Below are 14,940 nucleotides of genomic sequence, written 5' to 3'. Positions count from 1 at the left end.
GTAACAAGATAAAACAGTCCAGAGGGAGAGAGTTGTCTCTGGGGAAGATTTCTTGGAAGGGGTGATCTCTGAGCTGATTTTGCCAGGAGGCCAAGGGGAAGGAAGTAGGACAGTCTAGGTAGAGAGAACTGTGGGACAAAGGATTGGAGAGAAAACACAGTGTGGCTTCACTTGTGTGAGCGCTTCCAACTATAATCCAGTTCTGCGTCTTCCGCCATCTGCCAGCATTCACACAGGTCTAGTGAGCTTCACTTTAAACCAACAGGTAACAGTTATACATGCAAATACGTCATCCCTTCCTCCTCCAAAACCTGACCTCCCTTTGCTTGCTAATGGTCCCAATAATCTCCCAATAATGCACTCAAACCCATCATCTTCGTCCTTTGCCGCCTTTTCTTACTTGCATGTAATCAGCATGGATTCCTCGCTCTCCCTTCCTCCCATCCTTGCTCCTTCCCTTTCTTCTAAATCGTATCAGAGTGCTGAATTCCATTTGGACAGTGAGTTACATAGGACATCAAGATGTCATATCCCTGTTTGTGTCAGGAAATTGCAGTTTGGATCCCAGTGTTGTTAGTGGGACATCCCCGAAGCCCACAAGGAGGAAGCCTGGCTCTGTCCTTTCTGGCTTTTGCTTTCAGTCCATGTTACCCTTTCTCTGGAGCGCTCAGTCTTAGTTTTGCTCTTTCTTATTTCATTCTTTCTCTATTTCTGAATTTTTTTAAACTGGGTTTTCATTGCAGTCAGACAGACCTGGGTTTGGATCCAGTTTTACTATTTGCTGTGTAACCGTAGACAAATTACTTAATCTCACTACACCTCAGTTTCCTTATCAGAAAAGCAGGGATAATCACGGAAGGACCTCATAAGGCTGTCGTGAGGAGGACTGAGACAGTGCATGTGAAATGCTTAGCACAGTGGCTGGCGTGGAGTGGATGCTACCTACGTTTTGGCTGCAATATAATGATAATAATCATTATTATTGTCCTGCTCTGGTATGTCTTTTGAAAAAATTCCTTAGCTTCATTTCTTTTTGTCTTATTTCTCTTTTCAGCCCCCTTCCTTTCTTCCTCTTTCTCTGTTTTATCTCTTTCTTAACTGGCTATGGTATACAACTGATTTTTTAAAATACTGGTTATATTTGAACAGAATGTCAGGTTTCCCAATCTTGATTTACAAAACGCATTCGCAGACTTTACATTTCTCCCTTAACTAGATTTTAGCCTCTCCCCTCGGAGGCCCTGAGGCTCCCTCCCGTCAGCCAGCGCAGGCCTCAGAGCCCTTCGTGCTGAAACATCACTCCACGGCTCCATTTTCTAGCAGTCGTCAACTCTCCAGACAAATTATTTCTATGATTTCCTCAGAGTCCTGGGCCACTTCACAGAGGTCTGTTGAGTAAATTAACCGCAGAGCTTCTGAAAGTCAGCCTCCAGCCATGTGGCCTCCGGGGCCCGGGCCCAGGCCGGGCTGCCCAGTGCGCACACCCCCGGGAGCAGGCCCGTTTCCTCCCGCCCCTCCTGCGCCCGCCTCTCCCCCCTCTTCCTCCTCGGAACCAGGATGTTTTTCCTTGCCTTTTTATTGTTTCGCTAACCTGGCAGGTCTCCTTTGGTGGAGCCCTGCCACCCAGCTTCCTCTCTGGGTGTGATCGAATGTGGCGGTGACAACACAGGAGACCCGGAGGCCTGCACCACCCCGCTGGCGCCCTTGGCCTTTGTGTCCAGCGGGGACTGGGAGCTACCGGCTTCAGCTTCTTTCTGGAAACTCCCCCTTTACCAAAGAGCCTCCTCTTCAGCCACTCTGTTGGATATTTATTTGTCAAAGGATGAGAGGGGCAAAGAAAATGGAGGCAGCAAGGAAGGTGCCCCTAGAAACAAGGTAGACCCCCTTTCCTGCCTGCAGAAAGCCTTTTTGTTCACTTATTTAACCAAATGGGAATCTTGTGACCTTTGACCCTAGGACTTTTTCTCAAGGCCTTGGGGGGAAAAAAAAACCTATAGAATTCTTTTTAAAGCAAAGAGCTTGAGGTCACCTCAAGGTCCTTCATCTTTCACTCCTGCTGGGATAGGCTGCATCCCTCCTTCATGCCCAAGGCCACCTCAGAGCCGGTTCTATTTCTAGAAGGCTGACCCTGACTTGGGAGCTCCAGGCCAGGCCTCCCCTGGGTCTGGGTTCAGTCCAGCAGACGTCTGTCACCCGGAGAGAATGCTCAGCTGAACAAGAGCCGACCCCTCACAGGGAGGGGAGGTAGGTTTTACTTTCTTCGTCACTAGAGTGCTTGCAGGGGAAGCATTTTAAAAATCTGATCGTCAAATCTCAAGTCCAGCACTTTCCAACATGCTTGATTTTTCTTAGGGCTGCCTCTTTCAGGGCAAGAACAAGGAAGGAAACGAAACTCCCCGAGAGCCCTGGACAGTCCAGATCGAGGGCTGAGTCTTTTGTTCACAGAAACTCATTTGGCTTCTAAACGTCCTCCACCCAAAATCATTACATCCGCAGCAGCGTTTCAAAACACAGCCCAGAGTGGCCTCGCTGAGTGGGTGGCTGCTTTTCTGGGGAGGCTGCAGCCACCTTCCCACAGGCCCCCAAGGTTCTTGCATGTCCCAGAATATCCCACTGCTGGCCACTGGCCTGAAATCCCCCTCATCGGGAGGACCCTTGGGGGAAGGTATCAGGCCAAGAGGGCCTGCAGGGGAAGGGCTCCTGCTATCTGAAGGGGACTGGGACTGACAGCCGTGGAAGGGAGGATGGGTTTGTAGTCCCAGCCTTGCCCCTTCCAAACTCCCAGGCACAGTCTCAGTATCTACCCCTGGGGGGCCCCTTCTCATACCTCAGAAGCATCATAGAGACCTATTAACATGGTCCAGCTCTCCTGGAACTCCTGGAGGCAGATTCTATACCTGATTCATCCTTGTAACCCTCACAGTGCCTTGCTTATGGTTGGTGTTCAGTAAATACATACTTTTTTTTTTTTTTTTTTTTGGAGACAGGGTCTTGCTCTGTCACCCAGGCTGGGGTGTAGTGGTATGCTCTTGGCTTACTGAAACCTCTGCCTCCCAGGTTCAAGCGATTCTTGTACCTCAGCCTCCTTAGTAGCTGAGATTACAGACACGTGCCACCATGCCTGGCTACTTTTTGTATTTTTAGTAGAGATAGGGTTTTGCCATGTTGGCCAGGCTGGTCTCGAACTCCTGACCTCAAGTGATCCACCCGCCTTGGCCTCCCAAAGTGCTGGGATTATAGGCATGAGCCACTGTACTTGGCCTAGTAAATACATACATTTCTTATTGTAGTAAAATATGCACAACATAAACTTTACCATTTTAACCATTTTTAACTGTACAGTTCAGTGGCATTGAGTATAATCACAATGTTGTTGCAATCATCATCACCATCTGTTTACTGAAATTTTTCATCATCCCAAATAGAAACTCATTAAATAATAACTTCCTGTTCCTCCCTGCTCCCAGCCCCTGAAAACCTTTATTCTGCTTTCTGTCTCTGTGATTTTGCCTATTCTTGATACCTCATGAAAATGGAATCATATAATATTTGTCCTTTTGTGGCTGGCTTATTTCACTTACCATCATGTTTTTAGGGTTTACCCATGTAGCATGTGTTAGAATTTCCCTCATTTTGAAGGCTGAATTATATCCCATTGTACATATATACCACATTTTGTTTATCCTTTCATCTACTGATAGATAGCTGGGTTGCTTTCATCTTTAGCTGTTGTGAATAATGCTATGAAAATGGGTGCATAAGTGTCTGTTTGAGTTCCTGCTTTCAATTCTTTTGGATATAGACCCAGAAGTGGGATTGCTGGATCAACTCATAACTCTTAAGGTTTTGAGGAACTGCCATACTGTTTTCTACAGTGGCTGCACCATCTTACATTCCCGCCAGCAATGCAGGAGTGTTCTGAGTTCTCCATATCCTTGCCAGCACTTCTTTTCCATTCTTCGTTTTTGATAATAGCCTTCCTAATGGGTGTGAAAGTATTTTTTGAGTTGATAAATGCTACTCATTAGTTGGATTGCAGATTTGAAACTGTTACTCTTCCTCTCGGACCTCAGTCCTGTGATGGTCAGGCTAGCTGGTTGCTTTGGTCCCTAAGGGTAGTGGTCACCTTTGCAGAGGGATGGGGGCACCAGAGACAATCCAGGTAACTTTGACCAGAATGAAGGAAGTAAATCAGTGTGGATGCTAGCTAGTAGAGCTTGCCATACGCCGGAAATCAGTTTAGCAAGAGCTTCTCTCTGCTCAGTCCTCACTGGTTTTCGTTTGAAAGTGGTCAGTGAGGAAAGACACTGGAATGAAGGGGCTGGTCTCTAGTCTCCGCTCTGCCACCTATTTTCTGGGTTAACCCGGGCAGGTGACTTCTGTACGGAGCCTCAGTCTCCACTTCTGTAAGACAGGGCAAGAATTACCCTCCTGCCTGCCACTCAGAGGGTCAGAATCTAAAGGGATAATTTAGGCCGTGAAATTATCCCGTGAAAAGTACTTTGTCGATTGTAAAATGTGTGGGAATTTTTTTCTTAATTTGATCTGTGGGAAGAGAAGCACAGATTCACTCTCCTGGCAAGGACCTGTGAACTGTGAACAGTGCTGTGCCCCTCTTCAGTCTGTGGCCGTCCATCATACTCAAAGGGGATTTTTAAAGGAGGGTGCTGAAAGTCCTTTAAAAAAAAAAAAGAAAAAGAGTCTGTTTTCTCCCCTCCCTGTATGAACAATTAAATTTTAGGAAAATGTTTTAAAATGACAAAGAAACCCACTCTCATAGGTGTAAGGATCCGTTGCCGGTATCTACAACAGTGTAGGTATATTTTCATTTGAATGTGGTCCACCAGACCCCAAATTGAGGATCCCAGGAATGCTCTACCAGGGAGGCAGGAACGGGGAATTCCGCAGCTGGGGATCAGTGTCTTACTGTTCTGGAACCTCTTCCTTTTAAGCAGTATGACTTTCATCTTTCTTCTACCAGGCAACACCCTAGAAAGGCCTAGGGACTTTCTGTAGGGCTGGTCTCACTGCCTTCCTCTTCACTGGCTCTTACCTTTAATTTTATCCTATCCTTCCCTTGTCATCTGTGTCTCTGTCACTGGCTCTTCTCCTGTCTCCACATTCAAGTTTTCCCCAAAATCAGTCCTTGATCCTTGATTTTTCCCTTCGTATATCATATCCTGGCCTTCTCCTAATCAGCAGTCCTGAATCTTTAACTGTCTGCCAGACGTTTTCACTTGGAAGTTGTAACATCACCCCGAATGTCACGTTTCAAAAACAGACTTTTCTTGTTCCTCAAGCTCGTTCTCCATTATGGCTCCACTCTTTCTCTCTTATTCTTTCGTTATGCATAAAAATCCTTTCTGAGTTAGAAGCTGATTTTGAAGTCCTCTTGCTCAGTCTTCTAGCTAATAACGTGCAGCTGTTGTCAAATCAAGTCTGTCTGATTCCAAAGCCCATGTGATAGGCAGCATTTCATTCCTCTTAGGGAGAAACAAGGTCAGCACAGTTGTGTTTCAAGCTGCAGTTTGGCTTTTTGTGGGGGGCTTTTTTTTTTTTTGGCTCTGCTCTTCTGGCCAGTGCCTTAAAGCCTCACGGAATAAGCTGCATACAGTGTGATGGAATGAGCCCTGGGTTCAGACTGTGTCTGTACTGCTATTGAGTGCGTGACCTGGAACAATCACTTAATCTTTCTGACCCTCAGTTTCCCCATGTGCCGTATGAGGATAATAATACCCGCTTGACAGGGTATTAATGAGATAATGCATGTGAAAATGTTTAGCACGTGGTAAGCCCTAAATAGATGTTAGTGAAATCTGAATCCAAATGGAGGGAAAAGAAAATAAAGGGCTTGTTCTTCAACTGTGTGCCTCAGAAACACAAGCTTGTAGCTGGCAGTGCTTGTCATTTGGCCCGCTGCGGGGGTTGACGCTGAGGTGTGGGGGTGGGGTGGACCCTCCAGGAGGAAATTGCCTCTTTGGATAACACAGCACACTCCCTGTATGCTCCTACTCACTCCACTGCTCCGAAACAATGCAAGTTGAAAAGCCCCAAATCACGGGCAGGGAGTGGAGGGTGGCAAGGAGTTGACTCTGTAGCAGCTGCTAATTAGGAAATCCTATTCTTGGGCTGTGCTAGCATCCCTGATGATGCTGGTTCACAAACAGATGTTTTGGAACATTAAGACGCTACAGAAGTGGAAGTTGTCAATTAGGAGGAAAAAAAAAAAAACAGGCAAAGCAAGCAATAAAACTCTCTTGTTAATTTAATCTCCATTCATGGTACAAGGGAAAGTTACAGCCCAGCACAGGGGGCTAAGTACAGAGGGAAGGATGGTATTTTCAGCTCAAAAGATACCTGAGAAATGGGATGTCTCGTCTCCAACATGAAGAGGGTTGGTGTGAATGGGGTTTGAATGATCATCTCCGACCATCTGCGAAGCTGGCCTGGGTGAGGTGCACAGCACCAGTCTACTGAGCCTCCAGGGTGCCCCCTCCCACCCCATGAATGTCTGAGGGGGCACAGCCTCTTCTCCTTACTCCTGACTTCATTGGGCGCAGGCTCTGAAGCTTGAGGAATCTTGTCTCCTTTCCATTTCTCCATGGTCATTTCTCTTCTCCACCAAGAATAAGAGCAGGTTCTTTGACACCTCGCCCCCCATGTGGCAGGTTTATTCCAAATTACTCTCTATTCAGGGTTTACACAGGTGCTGAATAGGGAGCCATACCCTCAACAGAATTCATCCACAGCGGCCCTAACTAACTCAGGGCTTCAGAAAGGATCAGTCATTGGACTTCAGTACATATTTTAGCATTTGACCCGTTGTCCCTGCTGAGATGCCGCTGGGAATGGTGTAAAGCACTTGGATGTTCACAGTCAAACAAGACCTCCAGTGGCAGTAGGGGTGGGCTGGGGGTGTTGCCTGCCCCAGCTGTGTGGTTTATTAATCCCTTTCCTAAGGAAAAGTTCGTAGGCAATAAGAGATATAGAGGGGCACCCGGAGTTCAATAGGGGACAGTGGGATGTCTTTCATATTGTTTCATATTGTTTCCCAAGGATCAGTGAGGAAACTCATCAGTCTTTCAGCTATGCCATCAAAAGCCACTCACACGCTTACATTATGTTTCAGAAATGTCACTGGAACTCCTACCTACACACTTGGTTAGTAGCAAATTGCATGAGCCAGTGACTTCAAGAGCTTGCTGTGCTGGAGGTGGTCCCAGGTCTCCCCCTGTGCGCCCTAAGCTCTCCCTATACCTCCTAGGAGAGGTGTCGTGGAGTGGAATTCAGCGAGGCCCAGACTGTTCCTGCAGCCATTTGTCTAGCCTCAGTCCTTTTGTTGGAGTGGATTCCTAGCTTCTAAGAGGGCTTGGGAGCCTGGGGCCGCTCTGGTACGGGCTCTGGTCCACTACCTGAAGAAGGATTATAGGACACTGAGCTTTGATTGATTAGCAGTGCCTGCCAAGGTCGTCTACCCAAATCTATTTCTTAAAAGTTGACAACCCTAAATCCATTTAATAGCTATGACATATGTAGCATTCACTATGTACCAGGTACTCTTCCTACGCTCTTACATGTCTACATTCCACTGGTTTTCACAACCACCCAGTGAGGGAGATACTGTTAATATCCTCATTTTACAAAAGGCAAGCTGGGGCATGGAGAAATTAACAATCTCACTTAAGATCATAGGGTATGAAAGAGGTGGAGCCAGAAGTCTAACCTCCATGGTCTCACTTGAACTACAGTCTGTGCATTCCCCCACTGCCTCTCTTATTAAGAATTGAATTTCTAGAGACACGGAAAGCAGTAGCTTCTCACTAGTGCAGGCGACTCTGGTGCCCGCTGACTAAGGAGAAGAAGTGGAGGTGGAACCACAGAAGGCAGGTCCTTGGGGCCAGCAGGGGCCAGCAGTGGCTGCACTGGCCAAGGGTGTATCTTGTGTCTGGCTGCTCTGGGGAGGTGGTCATGAGCCACCAGTTACGGCCAGGACTGTTACTGAGAGTAGTTAGGCATCCAGGGGCAGAGCAGCCAAGGCACAAGGAAACTCATCAGTCTTTCAGCTATGCCATCAAAAGCCACTCACATGCTTATATTATGTTTCAGAAATGTCACTGGAACTCCTACCTGCACACTTGGTTAGTAGCAAGTTGCATGAGCCAACTTTCTATAAAAGGTCTACAGACTTCACCTACCTTAGGAGGCAGTCTGGGGATCCCAGAAAGCCCATTCCTAAGTGGCTTCTCCAGGTCCGTAGACCTGGGATCCTTTTATCAAGACACCAACCATTTTTGTTCTTTTTCTTAGGAGACACATTTGTCATAGATATATTTTTAATAACATGGAATCATATGATACATACTATTTTGTAATTTGTGTTTGCATTTAACAATATAGTGTGAGCATAATACTTAAGAAAAACTGTATCAACAATATATTTTGGTCAGTCCTTTAAAATGTTGTTGTCTCGTAATTAAGTTAACTAACTCCCTATTGTTGAAATTTAGGTTGTTTCCACTTTTCATTATTATAAACAATTCTGTGATAAACTTCCTTATACCCGAAACTTTGCACACTTCCTAATCATTTCCTTAGAACTCATTTCCAGAAATGGAATTCTTGGGCCAAAATATATACCTATTTTTAATGCTTTTGCAATGGATTGCTAAATTCCTCACCAAAAAGACTGTTAATTGTATTTTTACCAATATCGTATGAAAGTACCTGTAACGACATTAGATATTATTCTTAAATCTTTGCCAATTTGATATGCAAAAATAAACAACTAATATAAAAGGTCTTTTCTAGTTTGGGTTTGTACCTTGCTTTTCAACAACGCTTTCATGTATTTATTCTCCACTTATATATTTCCTTTTGTGAATTGCACATTCATGTTCTTTGTCTACGAGGGGTACATCTTAGGGATTTGAAAAAGTTCTTTGTGTGTTAAGGATGCTAAACATTTTTATCAGGCACTGCAGACATTTACCCTTGTTTGTCATTCAACTTTTTACAAATATAGCTTTTATTTTTGTCAGACTTATACATAGTTTGAAGGTCAAATAGATTGTATAAGGCTGTAATAAAACTCTGATTACTCCTATCATCATCATTTTTTGTTCCCCACAATCAAACATTCTCAACCCTTTTAACTGATTATCTTAGTATTTTTTTCCATATCTCTAACCTGCTTATGTTGCTATCTATTATTGATTTTTTTTTAATATTTGGTTTTAGGCAGTATTCATTTTCTATCATTCCAAGCTCTACCAATTTGGAAGTGACACATTCTATTTCTATTCTTTTTTTTTTTTTTTTTGAAACAGGGTCTTGCTCTGTCATCCAGGCTGAAGTGCAGTGGCACCATCACAGCTCACTGCAGCCTTGACCTCCTGGGCTCAAGCGATCTTCCCACCCTAGCCTCCCAAGTAGCTGCAACTACAGGCATGTACCACCATGCCTGGTTAATTTTTTTTATTTGATAGAGACAGTATCTCACTATGTGGCCCAGGCTGGTTTCAAACTCCTGGCCTCAAGTAATCCTCCCACCTCAGCCTCCCAAAGTGCTGAGATTACAGACGTGAGCCACCATGCCAGGCCTCTATTTCTATTCTTTAGAGAGATATTTTAAATGCGTTTTTCACAGAACTCAAAGTTAACCTTCTCCTACGCACCATGATTCTAATTATCCCATGCCAGACTTATGAGCTATTGTTATGCAGGATTTGTTCCATCTTGTTTTATTTCACAAATGAGAAATTATTGTTATTATTTCATAAATTCAGTGTTCCTTTAGATTTATTCACACATGTGTTGTTTTCGTTGCTCATTACATTGACTTGCATCTGATATCTTTCATTAAGGATTGTTTTTCTTCTGCTTGAAAGAAATTTGTTATAATTTCCTTTGGTAGGAATGGTTGAAAAGCTTAATTTTGACTGAATGTGTTTTTATTTGATAGTCTGAAGATGTTTCTGAAAGATAGCTTTGCTGAATGTACGATTATAGTTTTCTCTCTCAGCACGTTGAAAATATTTATCCACTGTCTTTTGGCTTCCATTGTCACTGCTGAGAAATCAGCTGTAATTGTCACCTTCTATGGATGATTTATCATTTTTTTCCCCTCTGGTTGCTTTTAAGACCTAGTCTTAGTCTGTGGTTTTTGTGCAGTTTCACTATGATAGAGGTATATGTTTCTTTTTCAATTTAGTCTCCTAAGAAGCCTCCATTAAAATGAAGGTTTATAGTTCTCATTAGTTTGGGAAATTTTCCAGCCATTACCTTTTGAAATATTACCACTTCTATAAGCCCCACACTTTGGGAGGCTGAGGTGGGCAGATCACCTGAGGTCAGGAGTTTGAGACCAGCCTGGCCAACATGGTGAAACCCCATCTCTACTAAAAATACAAAAAAATTAACCAGGTGTGTGGCACACCTGTAATCCCAGCTACTCAGGAAGCTGGGGCATGAGAATTGCTTGAACCCAGGAGGTGGAGGTTGCAGTGAGCTGAGATGTACTCCAGCCTGGGTGACAAAGTGAGACTCTGTCTCAAATAAAAAATAAAACAATAAAAATTAAAGAAATATTTTCACTTCTACTTTCTCTGTTTTCTCCTCCTAAACTCCAATCCATTGTGTGTTGGACTTTCTCATTCTTTTTGTCTCTTAACCTCTTTTTCATATTTTTCTGTTTTTAAATCTCATTTTGAGCGTTCTATTATCATTTATTTTCTAACTCTTTTTTTTTTTTCTTTCGAGATGGTCTCACTCTGTTGTCCAAGCTGGAGTATAGTGGCACAATCACAGCTCACTGCAACCTTCATCTCCCGGGCTCAAGCGATCCTTCCACCTCAGCCTTCCAAGTAGCTGGGACCATGGGTATGCACCACCATACCCAGCTAATTTTGTTTATTATTTGTAGAGACAAGGTCTCACTATGTTGCCCAGGCTGGTCTTTAACTCATGGGCTCAAGTGATCCTCCTGCCTTGGTCTCCCAAAGTGCTAGAATTATAAGTGTGAGCCACCATGCCTAGTGAATTATAATTATTTTCTAATTCTCACTTTGGTCATATCTAATCTGCTGTTGAGTTTTTAAAATTTCAATTACTACTTTTTTATTTCTAGAATTTCCATCTAGCTTTGTTTCAAATATTTTGGGTTATTATTTATAGTCTCTTTTTTAAACATTTTTTTCTAATGTAGTTTTATATACTTCTTTGTCTGGTAATTCTAGCATTTGAAGTCTTTGCTTGTCTAATTTGTTGGCAATTGTTTAACAAGCAAAGACTTCAAATACTAGAGTTACCAGACAAAGAGGTATGGATGTCTTGTTTCCTCATGGATGCCTCATTTTCTCATGTATTTTGTGATTTTTGACTGTGGTCTCTTATTCCTTAGAATGTTATCAATAAGTGATAACAACTGGTTTGAAGATATGTTTATCTGGCGAGCATTTGTATTTGTGTCTACACAATACAGGTACCTGAAGGCACTATCCATCAGGACCGCCCCTGCTCCATTATTAACAGGATGTGTGTGTGTTGGAGATATAATTTACATCAGTGGTCCCCAACCTTTTTGGCACCAGAGACCGGTTTCATGGAAGACAATTTTTCCACAGATAGGGTGGAGTGGGGTGGGCTGGGGGTTGGGATGAAACTCTTCCACCTCAGATCATATCAGGCGTTAGATTCTCAGACAGAGCATGCAACTTAGATCTTTCGGACATGCACAGTTCACAATAAGGTTCTTGCTCCTTTGAGAATCTGATGCCACTGCTTAGCTGGCAGGAGGCGGAGCTAAGGTGGCAATGCTCGCCCGCCCACTGCTCACCTCCTTCTGTGCAGCCTGGTTCCTAATAACCCATGGACCGCTACCAGTCCGTGGCCTGGGTGTGGAGGCCCCTGATTCACATGCCATAAAGTTTACGCTTTGAAAGTATACAATTCGGTGGTTTTTAGTACATTCGCAGGATTCAGGACCACTCGTAAATACATCCTTAGTTTAGACCACAGAGGTAATGTGACATGCGGCACACCCATACGAGGGCTAGCTTTATGGTTATATATTCTTGGGTGAGATTTATTTCTTCTTTCACTTGAAACCAAGATTGAAGGGCCAGGTTTCTTTGCTGTGCCCTTCTGTGGGGCAGGTTTGTTTCTATTTGCCTTACACCCAAGACATAGCTGTGTAAAGTCCCAGCTTTACACAGTGGTTTCCTGTTGGATTGCCTCCTTGAGAATCGTGTCTCCCATCTCCTGATTCTCGGCAGCCATCAGAACAGAAATTCAAGGTCACAAATGTTGAACAGGTGCCTCCAGGGCAGCTGCCAGCCTCAACATTAGCTCATTTCTCTGGATTCCTAGTCATGGTTCATTTTTGGCCTCAGAAGATTTGATTCTTTACTTACTTGCCAGCTCAGCAATGCTTTCAGAAATTTTTTTAAAAATATATTTTGTTCAGCATTTTGAGTTGTTTTTAGTGGCAGGGTCATTGAGGATACTGCAGGACTATTGTCTGCCTTTTAGTGTTGTTTATAGCATGCATTTTTTCTTTCTTACATCCTTAGTCACCCCTCCAGGAAGAGAGCGCAGGTCAGTGTGGGTCCTGCCCTGTCTGCATGTGGCCGTTCTTTTCCCCTCGGAGACTGCACTGGAGTTCCCTGAGCTGACTGGGCTCTGGGACCTCCACTCCTGGTCCCTGGAGAGGAAGGGAACAAAGCTGCCTCCTCAAAGGCCCCATCACACTCACCAATGGCTGAGTCTCACCTTGTCTGAAGGTTGTAATGGAGCCAAGTTCATTGCCTTCCCTTTGCTCACAGCTGGCCAGCTTTGGGGCATAGGTTTCGAGTCCCTTCTGCTTCCCCACAATCGCTTCTCTCTGGCTTCCTTGGGGAATAATTTCTTATTGTGTACAGTTAACCAAGAGGAGAGAGAAAGCATCCTCAGACCTTTCACCTCCTCCCAGGAGACCAACTTGCCTTTGTAGCTCCCAGAGGTAGAACAAAGGGAGCGTGTCCTGTGGGCCACTGCTGTCTGTAACCCTAGGCTCTCAAGTTGAACTTGGAGGCCTTGTGGCTACCCCTGGAAACGCCCTTCCACGTCCCATTTCTAGCTGCACGTGGGTCTTGCCTGTCTGGAACTGGGCCCCAGAGGAGCCCAGATGCATGGCAACTTCCCTCCCCCTCCAGGAAGCCTCTGTTAATTATCACCCACAGGAAACAGATCAAGAGGCATAAAAACAGTAACTCTCAAGGGATTTGGGGAGGAAGTGATTCTCTCAGGAAGGTTTGTCAGAATGTCTTCTGGAAGTTTTTTGCAATCATCACCCCCTAACCCCAAATAAGTGAGCCACTGCTTCTAGAAGGAGTGAATCAGGGTGGAGAAATGTTCAGAACCATCGATCTAGAACTGCACTGGCAAGTGATGCAGCCACCAGCCACGTGTGGCTATGGAACTCTTGAGATGTGGTTCCCAAAACATTCACTGGATTTTAAACGTTTAATACCAAAAAAAGAATATAAAATATCTCAATATTTTTATATCAATTACACATTGAGTGATAATATTTTAGATATGCTGAGTGAAATAAAATATTAATATTGAAATTAATTTCATATTTTTTAATTTTAAAAATGCAGCTACTAGAAAATTTAAAGTGTACACTTGTAGATTGTGTTTGTGACTCAGTATCGCTTAGGCAGCACTGATCTGAGAGATAACTTGTTCCGCGCGTGTGTGTGCGTGTGTGTGTGTGCGTGTGTATATGTGTGTATGTGTGCGTGTGTATGTGTGTGCATGTGTATGTGTGTGTGTGCGTATGTGTGTGAGGGGTATATGTGGGGGTGTGTGTGTGTATGTATGTATGTATGTATGTGTGTGTGGTATTTAGATACAAACTGTAGGTTCTGCCTGCAGCTTCTACTTGTCTGACGGTTTGCCATTTTTGTTTGATTCATATGAATAGAAGTGATTCCATTCATCCCCGCAGAGGTTTCTCACCAGTGCCCACAGTCCCCATTCCCAAGCAGAAAGAGAAATACCATTTCCAAGTGGGGAAAATTAAATGTTGTTTTCAGGGAGTCACGTAATCAGCGACAACGTCACGTGGTCCTGTCCTCACCCTTTCTCAGTGTCCCTCAATTGGCACCCATATTTGATATTGGATTCCATATTGTTTTGGATGTATGGGGAAAGGACAGTGTTCTCAGAATCCTGTTTGGTTTTGGTGCTATTTTTTAGGGGCCCAGCACCCAGCAGTGGCCCAGCTTTGGCTTCTGAGCAGTGGCCAGGCTGGGTACAGACTTTTCCAGAGTAACAGGGCAGCTTTCTTGGACTGGACTTGGGCATCCCACACACCTGCTCTGACCCTGAACCTCCTGCCTTGACAAATGGCATTTGATGCTACACATGACTTACTCTTGCCCAATTTAACCCCCAACTTTAACTATCCTCAGAACATTTTTAACTAATACCCTCTTTGCCACCGTCTTGGGCATTATGGACGTTAACTATCATTTAAATGTATTTTCTGACTAATATAAATACATTCCTAATATACAGGCTTCAAGTAACAGTCCATACTCAAGAGCATTATTTCCTCAGCACTCCCAACTGGAAACCAAACTCCTCTCCACCATTTTCCCTTCCAGCTGAGCACAGCTGGCGGGCGAGGGGCCTGGGTTTGGAGCAGGCTGCCTGGCCCTCCTGCTTTTTGACTGTGCGACTTGGGCAAGATGCATGACCCTCCCCCGCTGAATGAGTTTTAGGTTTAGTTCTTTCTTTTCCTTTTTCTATTGTAAACAATGCTGTAATGAACATCTATGCAGCTAAATCTTTGTCCACATTCTTGACTATCTCCTTCAGATAAATTCAATTTGGAATTACTGCCTCAAACCCATTCATATCACACAAGTTTTAGTAATATTGCCAGAGTCTTCA

General features: G+C 44.2%; 1 protein-coding gene across 2 annotated transcripts in view; it reads left to right on the top strand.

Moving 5' to 3' along the window:
• HEG1 (heart development protein with EGF like domains 1) overlaps positions 1 to 14,940 on the top strand; it is an 88,870-nt gene that overhangs the window by 10,514 nt on the left and 63,416 nt on the right. The gene's annotated exons all lie outside the window — the stretch shown is intronic.

This window comes from Theropithecus gelada, chromosome 2 (assembly GCF_003255815.1).
Source record: "Theropithecus gelada isolate Dixy chromosome 2, Tgel_1.0, whole genome shotgun sequence".
NCBI classification, from domain to species: domain Eukaryota; kingdom Metazoa; phylum Chordata; class Mammalia; order Primates; family Cercopithecidae; genus Theropithecus; species Theropithecus gelada.
The sequence above is the reverse complement of the archived record's forward strand: the minus strand, read 5'-3'. Positions and strand labels throughout refer to the sequence as shown.